The sequence below is a fragment of the Triticum aestivum genome, chromosome 5B (genome assembly GCF_018294505.1).
Source record: "Triticum aestivum cultivar Chinese Spring chromosome 5B, IWGSC CS RefSeq v2.1, whole genome shotgun sequence".
NCBI classification, from domain to species: domain Eukaryota; kingdom Viridiplantae; phylum Streptophyta; class Magnoliopsida; order Poales; family Poaceae; genus Triticum; species Triticum aestivum.
The window spans coordinates 387,091,979-387,103,247 of record NC_057807.1 but is presented as its reverse complement, the minus strand read 5'-3'; positions in this window follow the sequence as shown (position 1 = coordinate 387,103,247).

Sequence of the window (11,269 nt, the reverse complement as noted above, 5' to 3'; positions counted from 1 at the left end):
GATGGAACTCTCCCTCAAAACTAAGCTAGATTGGAGTTCGAGGGACGTCATCGAGCTGAACGTGTGCTCAACTCAGAGGTGCCGTACGTTCGGTGCTTGGTCAGTCGGATCGTGAAGACATATGACTACATCAACCGCGTTGTGCTAACGCTTCTACTTTCGGTCTACACGGGTACGTGGACAACACTCTCCCCTCTCGTTGCTATGCATCTCCATGATCTTGCGTGTGCGTAGGAAGTTTTTTGAAATTACTACGTTCCCCATCAGGAAGCTATCGAGGCTATGAAGCACCCAAAGTGTTTTTGCAGTTCCACCAAAATCGAGCATCCCTGTTGGCACATATATTGAGAGAGTGAGATTATTGTAATAGTGGGACTAGTTGATAAAACATACACTAACAAATAGAAGCACCCTCTTTACCTTAATGGGTAAAGTTAGCAACATAGTAGTCTTGCTTAAAGAGAGGTATTACTTTATTTAATCAGTGCCAATTAGCTCAACACTCAAATCATTGCCATTTATCATAGGTTGCAAAGCTTTAACGTGCAAAGATAAAGGAGTTTCTCATGACAGTAGCACGATACAAATAGAGATGACATTAAACTAATATGGATGAAGGCCTTAGGCCTGTAACAACCTAAGAAAAAAAGCTTATTCATGTAGTCCCATAAGAGATGATAAAGCACTCACTGGAATCACTCAATAGTATATACTTTTGTGCACTTCAAATGTATGGTTGAAATCACTCTTGTTTACAAGTGTGAGATTATATCGAAAGATTAGCAAGAACTTCCAGCAGAGTTAAGCACTGGCTGGGATACAGTTCATTGTATTGTCTTATGTAGTTCCACTAAAATGTATGATTCTCACAACATGATCCCTGTTTGCACAAGTAGGAACAAGGTGAAACCTTCATTAGGTTAGTGAGAAAGGATAGGAAGACATTAGCATATTACTCAAACAATAGCATCCAATTCATGATGGAAAATACACAAAACATTGCCTCATTGAACCAATGGCAATAAATTGACATGCAAAACAATAGCACTATTATGTCATGACACTAATAATATTCCCTCCCTGCTCCATCACATGATTCACCTCCATAGACAAACATACACACGTACATGATTCAACATAAGGTCCTACTAAAGATTTGTTTAACTCCGACAGGAAAATTAGGCAGCAATAAATTAGTGGTACTTAAGTACTCCTAATTAATTTAGTGAGACCGCAGAAGTGGAAGGGCTCACTAGAGGATTGTCTCACATGTAAGGTAGTCATTGTCGGAGCCCTTGAATGGCCTTGACTGAGGCCTCTGGCTTCAGCAAGATCGCCTTGGCACAGTTTATTCTTCTTCTTCTTCCACTTCATGCTCTGTTTCTCTTTATCCTCACCAGTTGGTGAAACCAAGTACATGATTGGCCTTCTATTTCAGAATTGGTTTTGTCAGTGAGGGAGTACAAGTGTACTAGTAAAAAATAGCATTATTTTCTCATGGCAGTCGGAAAATAGAGATGAACACATGCATTAAATATCATTCTTACCTAAAGGAAGGTTATGGCACCAATATGGATGATGAGGATTGGAACACAGATCTCCCTTTGTGCAGTTCCACCGAAATGAATCAACTGTTCCATTCTGACATTCCAGTTAAACAGCACAAAAGTCACTTCTTTTAAGAAGAGTTTTGTGCAGTGCACCAAAAGGTCACAACAGCAACCAGGTGAATTGGATACCCTGTTTGCACAAAAAGGTACAAAGGAAACAGTCAGAGTCTCAAACAATTACAGGCAAAAACATTTGGCTAAACTTGGCATGGCTTATAACAGTGGCATGGATTTATTTTTACCAGGGACATTAGATTAAGAACAACTAAATATTTGGTATAAGGGCATGGGACAGTGGGTGCACCAGCACCATGTACGTAAATAGGGCCATAAAGTGGTGATTCATAGTTTGTTGCCGCGAGAAACAAACATCCAAGAAATATATTTGGGTTGGTCCCATTTTTGTTCACTCTAGCCACCTACTCCTATGTGTGGATAGCAAATCTAGTCCTGGTCATACCACTGTGTACAGCATTACCCCTATATTTCCCTTTTCGACCAAGAGACCGGTTGGATGACCAGTCTATACTACTTTCACCCCCTTTCCTTCCTGTTTGTACCAAGTTCGATGTACATACTAAATTTCCCCACCCCCACTTTATTTCTTGTTTGAACCAAGTACTCCCTCCGCCCAGAATTACTTGTCATCAAAATGGATGTGTCTAGAACTAAAATACATCTAGATACATCCATTTCAATGACAAGTATTTTCGGACGGAGGGAGTACAAGATTCGACTCCATGAAGTAGCTTTACCTCTAACAATAGAAGAAAAAAAATAGGTGACGTTGGACCATCCGATTGAGAGGGGCTGAGAGGTAAAAAATGATGCACATGCAGTGACGTAGCGAGCTGGGGAAGTAGAGCTAAGGCGGTTTCAAATGAAGATATACGTGAAGGTCATCGGGATGTGGATAGGTGGGCGGCGGGAGGTCGGATTCGCCCACAGGAAACAACGAAGGGATCGGAGGACCTCCCGTGCCGGCGCTCGGCCAGAGAAAACGGTGCGACTGGCAGTGGGTCTCCTCCCTCGCTGTTGACGACGGCCTAAATGCTGCCCCTCCTCCTCTTCACCGGCGGAGGGGGATATGTCCGGATCTGTAACCAGCGGTGAGGATAGAAAGACAGTGTTTTTTGAAGGGAGAAAGACAGTTTTACCACCCCTATCTTGTTTAGATCTAGAGAGGATGAGAGTTTGTGAATAGAGCAACCCTAGCAAGCAAGCACGGAGGCTCCAACCTATATATACGTAGTGGGGTAGTTTTCCTTTTTCACTCCATCAAAACAATCGTTTAAAATTGTGTACTACATGCCAGGTCGTGGGTTTTTTAGTTGTTGATTGTTTTTTGAGATAGCTACCTGCTTGTTCCAAGTGGTGTTATGGTGTGCCAGGTCGCACTTTGTATCGTTCAAGTCTGGTACTACAAGTCCCTCCATTAAATGAACAACCACCCCCTTGTAAAAATTGTGAACAAGCCCACGGCTAAAATTAGCAGAAATGTGGGTTGCCCTAACATGCATCCATTCCTAAATATAAGTGTTTTTTATTAGCTACACCTAAGACAAGAATTTTTTTATTAGCAGTGAACCCCACATGTCATAGACACAAAAATTGTGGCAAGATTCCCTTAGGCAAACCAAAGTGTGTCTAACAATTTGAGCAACTCAAGTTAGGCAAGTGTGGCAAGTGTGGGAAAAATAATGTGGCAACATAAGACAAACATAGTAACAATCCAAACAGCCCCATAATTTTTTGTGACATGCATGCAAATTTGGTTAGTTAAATTTATAGTCAAAATTTGGCAAGGTGCATCAAATCAACACATGCAAGTATCAAAAGGAAAGTCACGGCATGCATGCATGCGTTGTACTCCATCTGTTTCCAAATATAAGACTTTTTAGAGATTGCAACAAGTGACTACTCCCTCTGTCCCATAATATAACAACGTTTTTGACACTAGTGTAGTGCCAAAAACGTTCTTATATTATGGGACAGAGGGAGTACATATGAAGCAGAATATGTCTACATACATCCGTATGTTGTAGTCCATTTGAAATATGTAAAAAGACTTATATCGAGTGCAGTGCTTGGATGTGTCGCGTCAACTCGTACAAGACCGAGAAATTTGATTACTACAACGCCCTCTCCCTCACGTACTGAGCTCCGGTGCCTTAACTGCACCTGCCTTTGGCTGCATGACAGGAGAGCCAACCACCTGTTGGGGCCACCTGTCATAGACGCAAAGGGAGGAGCCGTAAGTAGAAGCTTTCGCTACACGCTATCCCTCCCGCGGGAGGTGGACGGACATGCAGTAGTGGATTCGATACTGTAGAAGTAGGAGTAACATCATTGTTCATCTTCTCGAAGAGGCGAAGAGCCAAGCGCAACCCAAACGTGGTAGTTGCGAACGCTCGCGTGGTGCGGTGCCTTGGAGGATGCATATAGTAGCCAGGCTCTTGCATGAGACAAAATTGCTATTTGAGCCCACTATTGTAGTACTAGTACTTGCTACTCCCTCCATCTAGGTGAGTAAGTCGTTGAATTTGTATCCAAGCTTCCCTCATTGAATTGTTTAACAATTAAACTCCATCATCCATTGGTTGACACTCATTCTGCATAGGTCCACGTGCTTAGCACCATTTCCTCCTGGGGTCACCAATGTTTATTTTCTAATTAATAGCATTGCATGCAATGAACTAGCCACTGCAAGTCATTAAAAGCATGCACACCTCTCATCTCTTATTGGTTGATATGTCAAGAAATAAGAAACAAGGTAGAAGTTAATGCACCGCGCCTAAGTGTTTTGGGACTATTTGGTTTTCGTAAGATGACTTACACACCTAAACGGAGGGAGTAGTATAGCCCTGTAAACCGGAAAGGAGTATTTGCCTTTCTAGAGATTTCAACAACTGACTAGACTACACCCTCCTTCCGGTTTATAGGGCTCAAATCTCAAATCTCATGAACAAAGGCATTTTGCGATTGGAGGAATGTATCTCGTACTTTACAAAACTACCCTAATTAAACTCATGCATTAATTACATAGTTCTCTCATTTTCCTCTCCGCCTTGGTCGCGGTGCACAATATTGAGCACTCCTATATGACTAGCCGCTCTATCTACATGCAGGACATCAAACTAGCCACAGTGGGAGTAACTTAAGCAGTAACATCGATTCCAACTTAGCAAATTTGCTTATGTGTCAATGAGTTAATGAGGAAAGAGGTAGTTTGAGTAACTTAGCTAGTTACTGTAACATCACATGTCTCAATGCAATATGGGTCTATAACCTAATAAATAAAGCTTTGCATGTTACCACACTTATGTTACTACCCACTATGAAGGTAGTAATATAGTCTAGGGATATGTGTATGTTACTACACTACAAAAAAATACAGTTCCGTGATGATACATGTTTGTCACAGTAGGTCGCGTTTTTTGTCATGCATGTACATCCATGACGATTTTCTGACAGAATCAAGATAGTCATACCTGTGCTTTCGTAGAAGTGTTCCATGACATTACCAAAATTATCATCACGAAAGTGTCCACCTCCATGACGATAAATCGCGCGTCACAGAAGTGCTTTCATCAAGGGTGACCGACACGTGGCATCCACCGTAATGGAACGCCGTTAAGCTATCGGGTCGGGTTTTGGATCCGATAACCCGTTAACAGCCCCGACCAATGGGGATTTTCCACGTGTAAAATCATCATTGGTTGGAGGAAACACGTGTCGGCTCATCGTTGGGACATATGTCATCCACTCATTGGACAGAAGGCGCCTATGATACGTCGACACGTGGCACGGCCCAACACAGGCCCATTCCTGTGAAAAGGTTGGCCCGTTTGACTTGGTCAAAAGGTGGTGGGCCGGCCCATGGAAAGCATGTTAACGGTCTGTTTGCATATAGCCCATTTACAACCCGCTAAACCAAGGCCCGTTATGCCCTATCTGAATTAGGCCCAGTAGCGTCATCTCGGCCATCCAATATGATTCCAGCCCATTTTCACGCCCATGTATGGCCCATGACGTCTTTCGTCCCATATGAGGCCCTTTGTAACTATTGGCCTATTAACGGCCCATGGTGAAACTAGCCTGTAATGAACAGTGTATCACTTTACACCCGTTAACGGCCCATGGTGAAACTGGCCCGTAATGAACAGTGTATCACCTTAAAACCATTAACGGCCTGTTATTCCGTTCGGCCGTTTCCAGCCCATGTTATCTTTCAGCCTTCTCAGAGCCCATTTATTCTTGGGCTCATTTCCAGCATTCGTTTACTTATGGCCCGTTACTGTCATTTTCTGCTTGTGCGCCAAATTCAGCCCGTGGTTACAGTCGTTTGTGGTCTGTTAATACGTTGGGCCATTTTCATAGCGTCATCAAATATGGCCTATTAATGATGGCCCGTTATGGTCAGCCCATGAACGGATGATTCCAACTCTAGCCTGTTTACGGCCATAATGCGGTCTGTTTAGCCCATGTTTGGCCAATCGATCACACGACCTGTATAAGGCCCATTGATGATACGGCCGGGGGAAGGCCCATTGTTTCTACGGCCCGTAGAAGGCCCATTGTTTCTACGACCCGTAGAAGGCCCATTGTTTCTACGGCCAGTAGTAGGCCCACTGTCACTACAGTAAATATTAGCCCATGGTTATTGTGGCCTAGTTTTAAAAAATAGGTTATTGTAGCCACTAGCAAACCGCGGAAAGAGAACTGCAATGACTACAAGAAAACAAATAAACAAGATAACAAGGAAATAAATAAGCAAGCAACTAACGCTAGGCTATCACGGCTATTACACATATTACATCCACTGGGCATCAAAGTTCGCCACCAGTGCAAATATAGGGAACAAAGCAGCATATCATATACACTGGTTGTCAAAGTTGGCGACCAGCGCAAATAAATGCCGCAGCAAAGCAAATCCGGAACTGAAACCACTTCAGAAGATCTCAAGAAACAAGATCCTGGGTACCCATAATGTTGGCAAGATGCTTAGCAAGCTTATTAACTTTCTCTTGTTTGGCGCTTAAATCCTCCAGCGCTTGTTGTTGAACCAGGAAATATGCATATGAATTCTATAGGGACTTCCTCAGTCCTTCATCTTCCTGTCGCAGCACATCTGATCGATGTCTTTCAACTTGAAGTTGAGACTCAAGAAGACGAACTGATTCAGGCAGTGAGTTCGAAGAGGTTGTGCCAGCAGTAGTGGCCAGTAACTCGAACACTACATCAAGACATGACTTTTGGGTTCTCTCACTGTCGTCAAGATAGTTTTTATCAGCTTTCTTGTAGACCAACAGGGATGTCTCACTATCTTGAACCTTATCTGCATTACTTCCTTTACCATTGGATAACGCGGTACTGTTCTCCAATATTTTGTCCGCATTCTAAAAGAGAAACAAGCAGACACATCACATGTTTACCATGTTGTATATGAAACTCATTTTGGTAAATGAGTTCAGTAGTAAAGTGGATAGGATAACAACATGAAACAAACATATATCTATGTACCATGGTCACTTTATGGTCTATATCATTCTAGTTTTTGTTGCCAAATCAAGATAGAGACACAGTTCAAATAATATTTGTTCACGACAAAGCAAAACAGACAGAATATAGGTGTGGGTAACTATAGACCAATAACAACACTTGTAATGTGGATGACATGAGAACATAACTGTTTATTCAATTGAAACTGAAATCAACATAGAGCGGGTTACAACAGCAAACCAGTTAAAGAAACAGGTTTAAAACATACCTGTTGCGCCATTGGAGTTTCAATTCCATCCTTCAAATTTGAAAATAGTTGGTATGAGTAAATACAGTAATGCAAGAACAAAGTAGTATGAACCATAGCTACAGAACCTGACCTGAGAACAAATCTTCTTCTCCTTTAAGCGTTGAGTTGGGATTCAGAGTGGTGGTCATCGTGCTTTGGGCACTGCAGTTCCCTTACTAACTGCTCGTGTTTGGGTGCTCTTTGGTGGAGACGGTGTTGTGTCAACTGGAACTGGGTTACTATCTGCCGGGGTTGGGGTTAGAAGGGGTGTAGCTGGTTCTCTGTCCAACTAGGTAGGGGTACAATCTACAAGAGTCTGGGTTATGTGTGGTGGATCTGGTCCTTGGGCAAGTACAAACGTGGTTCTATCTGCCTCAACTGGTAGCACTATCTTTTTCTGAAGATAGTGTTGTTACTCCCTTAGATACTTCCATCATGTTGTCCAATTCAAATGGCTAATAAACAAGAAAATTAATTGAAAGTATAGAAATTGTATGATAGACAGGTGCAATGGATAGTGGGGAATAAAAGAGGGCATGAAATAATTCATATTTATGTTGTCTAACCAAACAGGATAGCATGACACAATTTCACATATATGATGGCTAACTAAACATGATAGCATGAGACAATTTCACAATATGATGGCTAACTAAGAAAGATGGAAAGACATAGTTCAAAATATGAGACTATGTAAACAGGATGACATGACATAACTATATAATGTGTTTATTAAATAGGTTGGCATGCCATAATTCACATACATTCATGGATAGAATGCCATAATTCAAAATATGATGAATGTAAACACTAAACTAGATGAGATGGTATAACTCTATGATGTCTTTATTAAATGGGTTGCCATGCCATAATTCAGATATATGATGTGTATGTACTATGTAAACATGATGGCATGATATAATTCAAATATATGATTTATATAGTAAGCAAGTTAGCAGATGGCAATCCATATATGATGTAAAAACTAAGCAATGCAAGACAACATGCTTGACATGGGTAATATAACCCTGCCAAGTTTGAGCATAGACCTCAGCGGGGAAATAGGTCTGCTCATCAGTCTCTGAATCCTCCTCTGAGGAGCTCTCTGTAACCAACAAGATGTCTGCTTCAGCATGTAGCATTGTCTGCTCTGAATACCTTGTTTTCACTCTAGATACTTCCATCACCGCTTCAAATGGCTGATGCACAGGAAGAGTAGTTGAATATACAAATGTTGTCGACAAATGGAACATGTAATACAAAAAATGATAGCATGATATAATTCATATACATGATGATTGGCTAAGCACCATGGCATTGCATAATTCACATATATAATGCCTTTGCAACAAGATAGCATTGTATAATTCACATATATAATGTCTTGCAACAAGATGGCAATGCATAATTCACATATGTGGTAATTAGACACTGAACAGGTGGCATTCACACAAAGCATGTCTAAACTAATCAAATGACATAGCAATGCGAGACACCATACGCACGATATGAGAAACATAACCCGACCAAGTTAGAGCATACACCTCGGGGGGGAATAAGACTGGTCATCTGTCTCTGAATCCTCCTCTGAGGAGCTATCCGTAACCAGCGAGATATGCGCTTCATCAGATAGCATAGTCTGCTCTGAAGACCTTGTTTTCACTCCAGAATTTGCCATCACCGTGTAAAATGGCTGATGCACACGAAGAGCAGTTGAATGTACTAACATTGTTGACAAATATAATATGTAACGAAAAAAGGATGGCCTGATATAATTTACATATAAGATGACTGGCTAAGCAGGATGACATTGCAAAATTTACATATATGATGTCTGGATAAACAAGATGGCGTTGCATAATTCACATAAATGATGAATAAAATAAACAAATGGCATTCGCACAAAGGGTGTCTAAACTAAGCAGATGACATATTTGATGTATAAAGTAAGCAATGCAAGACACCATATGCATGATATAACCAACATCAGCATGCCAAGTTAGAGCGAAGACCTCAGGGGGCAAATAGGAGTTGTCTTCTCTTTCTGAATCCCGCTCAGAACAGATATCTTCCTCTCGATTAAAATCTGAAATGCATGGAGGGGGGCAGCCTTTGCGCCTACCATGGAGCGACGTTTGCATGAAATTTTATTGCCACGCAAGGCTTGTCTCTTTTTCTGTACATGTTCAGTTCCATTGTTTACAATAACTGTCATGCATAGGAATAAAACATAGTGAGATTATGTAAGGAGTGCATGCAGAAATCCAGGAGTGCATGCAGAAATCCAGAGTGATGGTAGCAACCTGTGGATAGACCCAAAACCAATATTAGCAGGCAGATAATGGCTTCAGTTAAAAAATACAGATAATGGCTTCTTTACTGTTTGCTTCCCACCCAACATGAAACTCATAGTAGACACCAGAGATTAACCATATAGTAGATAGATACTATTGATAGCGGCCCCGATATGTACCCCACAACCATTTAAAAACTCAAGTTTGACCATTAGTTTGGAGCTGACTCAGAGTCTAATCGGTGAACAGGAAGATAAAGTAGCATGTAATATTAAGTGATGCATAACCTAAGCAGACACGAAAGAGTGCGACCTCTCTTGCGGACCCGTGTAGTCCTCGAGGTCATCTGCTCGGTTGATGATCGTAATGCAGTTTTCATGGCTGCCCGCGGCGGGGAAGAAGATCTAAGGCGGCAGAAGACAGTCTGGAGGCAGGATCCTTGCTGTGCCGGACCTTTCTATCGTTGGAGCAGCTGAGCTGGGGTGGACGACGGTGCAGCAGGAGCGGGAAAAACAACGCAAGGTTTTCTTTGACAACTATCTGTAAGAGAAGTAATTCTGTAAGGGCTCGTTTTAATTGGAGGATTCCAACAATGCAGGGATAGGAAATACACAGGAATAGGATAGGAATGCACGTGCAAAACGGAGAATTTAAAAACATAGGATTTCTGCCAATCTGGGTGTTCGATTCACAACAATTGGAAGATCACAGGATGCAAAGAAGTATGGCGAGATTAAGTCAAACCGCAAGAAAATGTACGGTTATAATGCTTGTATGCTACTATATCTTAGTCTTGTGCTCAATGAATAGGAATTTGAAAAGGAGGACAAGTGAAAATTAAAATTCCTACATTTTTTCTTTCAAGGAGACACTAAAGGAACAAATCCGTCTGCTCAGTGGACAATATATATAACATGTAGAGTAAAAAAGAGATGCAACAAGTGTACAACCTCTTTGGCGAAGCCATGTTGATCTCCGTGTGATTGGGTTGGCCGGTGAGGATGCTCCGGCTGACTCTGCTGTCGGAGGAGGGGAAGAAGATCTTAGGCGTCTGGAGATGGAGCCCGAGGTACTGCTCCGCTATGATGGAGGGTTTCGTCGTTGGAGCAGCTCTGGTGAGTTGTACGACGCCGAGGCTCAAGCAGGACAAGAGAGACAACGAACAATGTTAACCTGACTGGACTTCTAATAGCATCTCCAATACATGATGTAAAATACATAACCACAAAGTGCTAGATGTAAAATACATCAGCCGCTCATCTCTGAACTTAATTGTCGAAACTGAATTTAACTGTCGAAACTGAACTTAACTATCGAAACTGAACTTAACTGTCGAAACTGAATTTTCCTGTCGAAGCTAAAGTCACTAGCAAGGTGAGGCTACAGGTCGGTCGACTGACTTTTTCATCTCTGGTCAGTCGATTTTGCAGCCGTTGGATACGAAATCAAGGGCCTGCGGTTCATCTTCAACCTCCACCCCCTTGAGCTGCCAGCCACCACCGGCCAAACAGCAACCCCCCGCTGCCCGTGGCCGGCGGTGCGCTGCCCCGCCCGCCCCGAAAACACTCCCCACC